The 11,117-nt window shown below is 38.5% G+C and overlaps 1 long non-coding RNA gene across 1 annotated transcript; it reads left to right on the top strand.

Moving 5' to 3' along the window:
- The first annotated feature begins 557 nt into the window (after nt 1–557).
- On the top strand, nt 558–1,403 carry LOC110678027. Its single transcript, XR_002501395.1, has 2 exons — nt 558–823; nt 887–1,403. It is a non-coding gene; the product is annotated as an uncharacterized LOC110678027 (long non-coding RNA).
- Nucleotides 1,404–11,117: the final 9,714 nt, after the last annotated feature.

Genomic DNA, 11,117 nt, shown 5'->3' on the forward strand with positions numbered 1-11,117 from the left:
CGGGGAGTGACGTTTCGGACGTCCGGGAGCTGGTAGTGCTATACGTTATAACCGTAGCCGTAACGCTCATATATGAGCGGGATTTTTCTATTGGGTCAACAATTTAAAGTAGCGAATGTAACAGTGTTTATGGGGCTCTGCACTGTTTTGATTTTGCATAGGATTTTGACGTTTACTGGCCTTGTTATTTACAAATTTTGTGAAGGGGTGAAAGAGAGAGAAAGATTTTTGTGCAGAGCCCCATTGTCGTTCAATAAGCCAAGTACGGACCTGAAACGTAAATCACTCAAGTAAAATTTCTCTTTTTTACCAAAGTAATTTTGACAGCTGATTCAGTGTGAGCGAAATGTCACTTTTACTTGCGGAATAATAGGGTCCTAAAGCCCTGTCTCAATTTTAGTACCAAACGCTTAAGTTTAGGCCAAAAACACATGTTTACTCAATTTTCTAATGTTTTCCGTTGGTTTAAGCCCAAAAAACATTTTTTTAGATTTTGTCACATCCTTTGGCTTAAACTCAAATTTTGGGTGTATTTTGTTTTCCGTGTCCCTTACGAAATGTCAGATAGGAACAACCCCACACTCAGAATCCTTACAAAACTTAAAACGTATTGTATTTAATATGTTTTATCATTGTAGGGTTGTAAACTTGATATTGTTTAAGAAGTATACAATTTCGTGATAATAAACTATACTAAGCGTGATTACCGCGAACATATTTTTTCAGTGCATTCTTTAGACTTTGTCATGTTTCTTGTTTACGTTCAACGTTTCCAAACATTTTCACTAATTCTCAGTCGTGTACGTCGCAATTGTGTAAAGAAGTAAGTAAATTTGTTGTGTGACCCTGCAATAACTAATAGTATTTCATTTTTTGGTACCGGTAGTGCGAAAACATCGCTCATGATGCCTGCATTGAGAAGTTGTGTCGTGATATATTCGATTCATGCTCCGGATCCTCCCCCGTCCGTGCCGGATCATTCTTTGGATAGGCGAAGGCAACAACTTGGATATAACTAGTTGGCGGAATTGCGTTTTCAACTTGCAAGAGATATTTTCTACAATTTCCCCCCCTTCCGAGCTGGATGTTCAATTTCCCGGGATACTGCTCCACAACAACACACCGACCAGCAACGACAGAGTAGAACCGACGAAACTATCTTGGAATTAGTCGCAGATTACACAATGGTCCTAAGGGCAAGCAGCGTATCAATCCCAAGTCTGACCAATTACCGGTGCCAACAAACATCTGATTCATCCGCTGGGCGATGGGTATAGCGGAAAAAGAACAACATGTTCCGGTTTAGATTGATCAATTTTTTCATTCATTAGTTTGTATTTAAATAATGGAGCCTTTGTATAAAATAAAGAATTAATGTTCTTGGTTTTCCTTGTTTCATAAAATAACATTGTTTTTATCACAATTCTAAGTAATTCCGATCAAATTCTAGCTAAACTAGACATCATTTGAACTCGTCTATACATGATAATGTTTTAGTCAAAGTTATACTAGGCCAGTCTAGTCAGCACCTAAACGAAGTCTAGGGTCAACCAGGCGAATATCATTTTAGTGAGTCTTTTAAACTAACTCTCGAAAACTTATTCATACAGACTCAAGTCAAAAATGTATACAAAATTACATTATCGATCCTACGTGTTAAGCAGGCGGAATTCTACACGTACCGCTCTGTACGAACTCAACTTTTCACTTTTAGAACGTTTAATTTCCGGATTTACAAAATGACGAAAGTAACATTTTCAACTTTCGCAACCTAACCACTACTTTCGCCGCCTCGCTGTATGGAGAGACAAAGTGACTTAACCACGAATCAAAACAAAACACTACTTGAGCCGATTTTACACTGGTAGAAAAACGTCGAAAGTAACTGAATGAAACGGCTTATCATTTTCTTATAATTATTTTTGTGGGAAATAATAGAAACTACCTAGTTTTTGAACGTGAGCTCAGTGTATGCAAAATTTGAGCGAAGTACACGGCAAAAAAATGTTAAAAAGGTGATTCATTTTAAAACAGTTTTAGAAGTTGGATTGTGATTTTTCCTAATTAATTTTCTCAAAACCGTAGAAAAGTTACTTACGTCGATTTGAAAAAGTAATCGAGAACTAGTTTTAACTTTTTTCAGAGTGCAGTGGTCGAACTAAAGCCCCTGTGGTGTTTTTGTCCACTAAGCGAACGTCAAACATGATCAAAAGTGTCAAGGTTTATTTATGGACCAAATTTTTAAATTAAAGTTTAAACATGTTATAGCCATTATTTGAGCGGGAAAAATTGCTAAAGTAGTTACAGTAACATGCTTTTTCGTGTTATTAAATAAAAACAAGATTTCATTAAAAATTTTAGGACCCAATTGAGCGGCACATTTTTCCGTTCGCAAAAGTGACAGCTCCCTTTGATTTGTACGGCAGGCGTTACCGACGTTACGAAATCAGCTCTACTTCTCAGCTGCGTACAGCTAAAACACAGACAAACAGACGTCACACTCTCATCATTGTCCATCGACCACCTTTTAAACGATCGATTCAAAAATATGGTAGGTGGCCAATCCGCCACCCGCAGCGCTCGCATCGTTTTTGTTCGCGTTTGACGTTTACACACTACCGCCATCTGTTGGCCCGTCGGCTAAATACACTAATTTTAGCATTGGGCGTACATGTCCTCGTGACTATGATTTGGATCGAGATGTGTTCTAAGTGTTACGTCTGTTTGTCTGTGGCTAAAGCCTAGTATCCACATCCTAAGTAGAGCGGTCAAGTACAATTTGTTGCAAATTACCAAAGTAATTTTGACAGCTGATCCAGAACGAGCAAAGTGTCACTTTTACTTGCGGAATAATTGAGCGGAACATTTTTCCGTACGGAATAGTGACAGCTCCATTTGATTTGTACAGCAGGCGTTACCAATGTTACGAAATCAGCTCTACTTGTCAACTGGATACAGTTCAAGTAATTTGCACAGCTGAAGTATTTCTTGACCATTACTTGTCCTATCCTTTTGCACAGTACTTACGAAGTGGATACCAACCATAAAATAATTTCGGTAGCGGAATCATTCCTTGACCGTTTCTTGTCCTATCCTTTTGCAAAGTACTTATGATCAGCGTACCGGCCAATATGAACTAATAAATATGATTTTTCTGATTCCTACCTCGGGCACTTAAAATTTCATAAAATGTGTAAACTTTGTTTTTAAACATCTAAACCAAGCTTAGTTTAGTGTCCTTCAACACTGTAGCTAATTCTGCCGGGGATTAAGCATGGGTAGCCACATCCTTGCTATGTGTTCGGCACTTAAGCTAAGTATGCTGTTTTGCTCAAGAAAAGTAAAGAAATTTCTTGACTGAAAGGGTCAAGAAATTTCCTACAGAGAGCCCCCTTTGAAGTGACATTTCTTCTCAACTGCGTACTGCGATCAGAAAAAAGTGATTTTCTCGACCATTTCTTGGGAGAAATTTTCCACGCATCGAGATAGGCGATTCCTTTTCTTGTCAGTAAAAGGCACAAATCTCGCGAAGAAAGCATCCCACAACAGTGCACTTTTTATTTTGGCTTTGTGTACTAGCAGAAAGCTTAATATAAGAAGATCAGGAACGTTTGCCAACTATTTCTCCAGTTTTGTGCCTTTGAAAACGTGAGTAGGGTGGGGACGGACCTGGTGTAGTGGTTAGAACACTCGCCACTCACGCCGAGGACCTGGGATCGAATCCCATCCCCCGACATAGTCACTAATGACGTAAAAAGTTATAGTGACGACTTCCTTCGGAAGGGAAGTAAAGCCGTTGGTCCCAAGATGAACTAGCCCAGGGCTAAAAATCTCGTTAATAAAGTCAAACCAACCAACGTGAGTAGGGTGAGAAGTTGGCCATTGTGCCGGCCATCTTTGGATTCCGAGATGTTTCACCTTAACAACCGAACCCTCATCGAAGAGAACGTGTCTACGTTTAATCACCGAAGCTTCGATCTAAAATAAAAATAAATTGTTGAGTGGGAAATTAACATAAAAACAGTGCGTGTTCTGCTGTAGCCCATATTAGTTTTTCCATCAGCTGACAGAACGCAAACAACTTAAAATTATCAATGATTGCTGAGAATGAAATTTCAGTTCATTGTATTTTTATAGCAACCCATTACAGAAAATAGATCCAGTCAGTGTGCCGAGATGTGCCTAAGTTGTGCCAGGCACACTGTTTAGAGTGACCACCCCCTTGGCGGGATTTTACTATTGGGTCAACAATTGAAAGTAGCGAATATAACAGTGTTTATTGTCGTTTTCGTTTTGAGGAACTGGGTCGGTGATCTACACATAACCAACTAACGTCAAACAAATTGTAGTACAGTCGAACCTGAATCGGGTTGGGTCGAAGTGACGATTAACTATTACTAAAAAATATGATGAGTTTTAATGCATGGCCTATTTTCGATTTTCAACCAGAAATGGGCCTTTTAATCCAGGTTTTTAAAAGCGCTAGTGGCTGCCACAAACAGGCTCGCTTTCTGGTAGGGACATGCCGATTTGACGTTTGGCTTGGTTCGTTTTCTATTGAACGGACCCAAGCTAAACGTCAAACCGTTTAATCCTTACCAGAAAGCGAGCCTGTTTGTGGCAGCCATTAGCGCTCGTAAAAAGCTAGATAGGCCAAATTTAATTTTGTTAGCGTGCCTTGGCCCAAGGCTAGACCCTTTTGGTTTTCAACGCAAAAGAGAGTCATTGGCTTCTCTCCATTGAGATCTCGCCGAGCGGTGTCACGAACACGTGCGCAAATTTGCTGGTTGAAAATACTGCTGTTTGATTTTGCTGGGAACAGTTGATCTTTGTTTATGCAAAAATAATATTTTTATTAGGACAAGACCAAGGTGTTATTTTGTATGAGAGCATTTTCTGGATAAGTTACTGATTTAATTTTAGAGGAAGTTTTGGCCAGGAGTCTTGGAGGATGTCTCAGTGAAATCGATGGTTGAATCAATGATTAAATCTTGGAGGAGATATTGTGATTTTCACGAAAGATTAGACTTTCATGACGAAATTGAGAAGCTGCAAATAATGTGCTGATGGTACATTTTCAAACACCATTTACCTTTCATTCTTGATTTTAGTCACTGCCAGCTGGTTTTGACGCGAGTACATGATCAGCTGGAGCGTGAGAACAATGACGATGACTGCAAACATCGGTGTACCAGCTGATTTTGTTGTGTAAATAAGACCAGCTGGTGAGTCCCCAACTAACAATTCAGAGCCACAAACAAGCATGCATGTTTAATTATTGTTCAATAATGGTAATGGCAGCTGAATAAAAAATTTGCTCTATCAAGAGCTGAGAAGGTGCTTTTTTTACACAAACTTAGATCAATGTTCAACGTTATGCATTAGAATGAACAAAAGTTGAATCGCCACTTATTAAACGTTTCCAAAGATTCTCATTCGACTAGTCAAGATTGTTCTACAAATGAGCTGAACAAGACATGTTTCTTCAGCTTCAGTATATTATAAGAACAGTTGATCCAATAGAGGCCAAAATGACGATTAACAAACACATTGTTCAGCAATAAATAAGCCTTGTAAAAGCGATCACACTATAGCTAAATTTCATAAAATGGACATAATATCCGAAATTCGTGTTGAGTTCCGAATGCATTTCAAAGCTCATAAATTATGCTTTCTTAAAACTTTTGAAATAGCTGTTCAGAAAATAAACATGGTCAGTCTCCAGAAATGCAGAATTATTATGAAAAACAAAAATTAACATTTAAGCTATGTATTCCGAGTAGGAGCAAAGTGCTGACAAACAAAGCGTGATATTGACTTGATTGACATAAGAGATAAAATATCTGAAGACAATATCAAAATTTTGTTCCTGGAACTTCTAAACCTATGAAAAATTTGATGTACGCAGATCTAATGAACAGCTCGCAGCTATTGGTAAAATCTAGCAGAATCTAAACATGACATGCCAATTTTGTTCTAGTAGTTTATTTTAGATATCATTTCCAGATATTTTATATCATATATCTATCAAGTTAATATCACTTTCAGCTATCCATATTATATTTTCTATTGCTAAGCTTTTTTCGCCTGCTCGGGATGTTTTTCTGTACAAGAAAAATGGAAATTTCTTTGACAGAATTGATTAAATAAATTTCTATAGCCAGCTACATTTCAAATGACATTTCTTCACAACTGAATAAATACTGCGCTCTAAGAAAAATGATTTACTTGGCCATTTCCGAAAATAAAAATGTTTATGAAAAATACAAATAAAAAAATAATCAAACTATAATTTATAAAATTGTTTAAGTTAATTAATCAGTTTTGAACAAACTAAAACTTATTATGAAATTAGATTAATCATTTCAGACTGTTTTTACTTTGTGTAAATAAACATTATTTTGACCAACATCGACAAAAATTTTCTCACTGTGCGCTAAAAATAGCCGACTGAACTCAGCTTGGATCAGCACTAAACAGCAGCTGAATAATATGCTTGTTCAGTTGTAGATTAGCATACCATGTGTTGATTAGACGTTGTCGAATAGAAGCTCGAACATGGTCAATTTCCAGCTATGAGAAGTTTATATTTTGCACTGGACGGTAAAATAATCAATTCTAGGATGGCGCAGATGGCAGGGCATACCGCTGACGATTGGAAGGTCTCGAGTTAGAATCCAGTATACAGGTGATTTTTAAATAAGATTGTTATACTATCATAATAATAGTGCGCACTACATTTATAAAGTGCCTAGAAAAATATTTTTTGTTTTTATTAGTCTTTAATTATTTTTAGACCAGCCGTATAAAAGCTGAACTAAATGCTTGTGAAACGTTTTTAAAGCTGAAAAATAAAGTTGGTATTCAGCGACATGCTTTAAAGTTTCTCCAAATTTGTGTGAACAATGCTTTAACAAAGGTTGGCCATGGAAATTATTAAAATGTTATAAAACATGATGCTGGATAAAACTGCCATAATGGTGTTTGTTAAATGAGTGAATGTTAGTTGGGTCGAGAACAAAGAGGAAACGGTAAACACTGAGCTGGCCGGATATATTGCGGCGCTTATATTAAATCCACATCCAGCGGCGGCGGTAACGCGCAGAAGATATGCGCGCAATTCAAACGCAACGTCAAAATTCAAGTAGGCTTGGATTTTTTCGTTCTTCAAGGACGCAAATGTTTCAAATTTGCTAAATCTGAAACATTTGGTGATTTTCATTATCACTGCGACGGTATCCAGCTTTTTACGCTAGCCATGCTATAAAATCTTTGACGGAAGCTGACTATCACCACTGAACTGAAACTCGAAAATAAATCCTCAGTAACCCATCTTTCACTGAAATAATTTTCGTTCCTTTTCTGTCACTTAAGCTAAAATCTAATTTCGATTTGCATAGATAATGCTTTAATCGCTCATTAATCATTCCCTTTAGTTTTTTAGGTTACATTAAGATCATGGCCGCAATTACCTTTTTGATCTGTAGGCCACATCATTGAAATAATATAGTACGGTACAACATTTCCGTAAATAGAATGAAAATCAGTCTAGGGATTGTTGTCTGGAAAATTGAGATCTCTGCTACTGTGCAATTTCAACAAGGTTTCGTTAAAACATCTGCCAGGGATATTACCCAGAGTTGAAATCGTGCTCAATATTGCGCCATTATGCCTGCAGACTCCAGCTCTGGATTCCAAGAGAATTCTTGCCATGAAATCTGCGAGAATGATGTCCGGGTTTTCAGAAGCTAAAGCAAAAGCAAACCCCCTTTTTCCTGTCAGCATACGACCAAAGTTCCCATCGGGGTTGGTTACCCGATCTTCCCAAAGGTTACTCGTACCCCAGCAAGTACCACGAGGAGGTAGGGATAGGAGTTGCTAGACAAGAGGCTAAGGACCACACAAAGGGGTCTATAGTATTCCTGCAGGCACGCGAGGTACCAATGATACGCCATGCCCAGCCATTTATCGTACAATGTTTGATCCACTTTTTTTCACAAATTTGTAAGCCCTTCAAAGTGTTGGGATGTATGGTCAACCAACTTATTTAAACCTAAAATAAAATAAAGAGTTCTTCATTATTAAATATAACAATAACGAATAAGATTATTTCCGCAAATTCAAACAAAATTTTCATTTGATTGACAGAAAGAAAAACAATGAAATTTGACGGTTCGTCAAGGCATGCTGAGGATATATTTCCAAGTTTCAGTTCAGTGTTGATAGTCAGCATCTGTCAAATATTTTATAGCATATTGTTTTTATGGCGAGCGTAAAAAGCTGGATATCGACATTTTCAGATAATCGCATTACGTGGATTTATCTTGCAGAGCACAATATCAGGATAATTGCATGGGCAACGGTGATTGAAAGCGAAATCTGAGAAAGACGAAATTTAGATCACTAAAATCTAAGTGGTAAAAAAATCGCAATACGATCTTCTTGAAAAATTTCTCAAAGAATTTTCGGAGGAATTCAGATGATTTCTGAAATAATCTTCGAAGAAATGATATATCCACAGACAAACAGACGTCACACTCTCACCGATGTCCATCGACCACCTTTTTAACAGCCGATTCCAATATATGGTAGGTGGCCAATCCACCACCCGCAGCACTCGCATCGTTTTTGTTCGCGTTTGACGTTTACACACTACCGCCATCTGCTGGTCCATCGGCCAAACACACCGATTTTAGCATTGGGCGTACATGTCATCGTGACTATGATTTTGATCAGGATTTGTCCTAAGTGTTACGTCTGTTTGTTTGTGATATATCTGTGCACAGTACCAAAAAATCATGTGATTTTACGTTTTTCGGATACACATAAAAGAAGCGAGCCGAATGACGTAAATTTGTGCCGAACTTTAAATACATTAATGTCTGATTCGAAAAATGTCGATCACAGTGCCATTGTTTTCTTGTCCTTTAACATGTAAAGCCCGATTCGCTGCTGACAAGTAATTTCTCGGCCTATCTTGATGCATGGAAAATTTCTGCAAGAAATCGATTAGGAATGCGCTTTTTTCTGATCGCAGTACGCAGTTGAAAAGAAATGTCAGTTCAAATGAGAGTCGCTGTAGAAAATTTCTGCAAGGAATCGGCGAGAAATTTCTTTAGCGATTCCTTTTCAGTAGCAAATCAGGCTTAAAATTAGGGCCTATTCACAAATTTCATAACGTTGGAGGGGGTGGGTGGGTGTCCTAACGATGTTACGGTCCATACAAAAACTGAATGATATTCATACAAAAAACGTTACAAGGGGGTGGGTGGGTGTCAAAAATGGCCAATTTCAGCGTTATGAAATAAATGAATGAGCCCTTACATTTTTTGTTCAATACATCTTCAAGAACACGTGTTTGTGTCGTTCCATCATTTACATCATGTGTCATTCAGTCATAACGTGAATTACGTCCAAAGTAATTTTCATTATTTTTAAGAGTGTGCTTTTCCTTGGGAAAATCCAAGTTGAATAGACCATTTCCGTGAATTTTTTTTTATTGGCTTATATGCTCTCTGTCAATTTACTGAACAAACTTTCCTAAGCAACCGATATGTTTTGGAGCCTTTAACTGTAAGAAAACAATAAAAAACTTGCGGCACGTTAGTGCACCCCTCGGTCCCTACAATTTGTTTCACCTCGAAAAAATGCAGACCCCTTCTTACCTTATGGTTTTGCCACCACGTTGTGGTGAATTTACGATCAGCTGGCATGACCAGATGATTTTTGTTTATGTTTTCATTCATCATAATGGGCTCCGTTGCGGTTTCGCTCCCTCCTTCCTTCACGGCTCCTGAAGTTTCCGTAATCACTGCGGAAACCACCTTCACCGCTTCGGGTGGTTATACCGCACTCGGCGAACACTACACGGTTCTGTAACGCAAGGATTGTAGTCGACAGATGCCTGATCTCTCTGCTTTGTACCGACGAGGATTGAAGGGATTGAATATGCCGGAAGATTCCCGCCTAGAGGCAACAACAGCCGCTCAAAATTTCCTTGCGCGGCTGTTACTGCCTTGGCGGAAATCTTCCGGATCAGCAGCCAACAGATAGATTAAGGCTATCTGTCGGCATGAATAGTAAAAAATAGCCTCTAATAGAACTAGCGGTACCGTAACTGCTGGGTGGATGAGAGATTTGTTGTTAGGGGGTGGTTTTGAATTTTGAAACTGTGGAGGAAAATATGTTTTCCTAAAGGAATACTTGAATCGGGTTGGAGTTGGAACTGTGATTCAGAACGGGTTGCGCCAATTCCAACCTGGTTTAAAAACGTTTGTATGCGTAGTTTCGGTGGCGCTCCTGTTTGGGGCGCCCTGACCGGGATCACGGTCAGTTTGAGCGCGCACCTGATTTGACGTTTGCAAATGTAAACAAGCATCCCAATGCAGGGGTGGAATCGAAAAACTGTTGCAAAATCACCACGCTGATACCCATAGGGTTGAACAAACTGTGCCGCATCTCGAATTATTTTTCAAAATGTGGTGAGTATCCATGTTTTCAAAAATTTGTAAGAAAATCGGGAGTGCATATAAACAAAATCTGAAAGCGTTAATATTCATTAAAAATTATTGTCTTTCGAAGAAAAATACAAAAACTGGGGGTTAGATCTGACGAAAATGGTCTATTCTTGAGGTATCCTAAACAAACTTCTTGGAGTAATTCCTTGGCACATTGAGGGGTACATCGGTTCAATACATCTTCAAGAACACGTGTTTGTGTCGTTCCATCATTTACATCATGTGTCATTCAGTCATAACGTGAATTACGTCCAAAGTAATTTTCATTATTTTTAAGAGTATGCTTTTCCTTGGGAAAATCCAAGTTGAATTCTTGAGGTATCCTAAACAAACTTCTTGGAGTACTTCCTTGGCACATTGAGGGGAAACGGCAAAGTTTAACCCTTTGTTGAGCAGATCCAGTTCGGCTTGCGCCCCCCTCGATGAAATTGTCGTCAATATCGAGAGTGCCATTCAATTCGACAACCATGCGTACAAATCAGCCACCCGTCACTGTGTCAAGCAATGTATATTGCGAACGGCGACCAAACAGAATAACAAAAAAACGCCCTGATTTCGATATGTGGTGCACGATTCGGTTATTGAAAATCCGTGATGTAG

Source organism: Aedes aegypti, chromosome 3 (genome assembly GCF_002204515.2).
Source record: "Aedes aegypti strain LVP_AGWG chromosome 3, AaegL5.0 Primary Assembly, whole genome shotgun sequence".
NCBI classification, from domain to species: domain Eukaryota; kingdom Metazoa; phylum Arthropoda; class Insecta; order Diptera; family Culicidae; genus Aedes; species Aedes aegypti.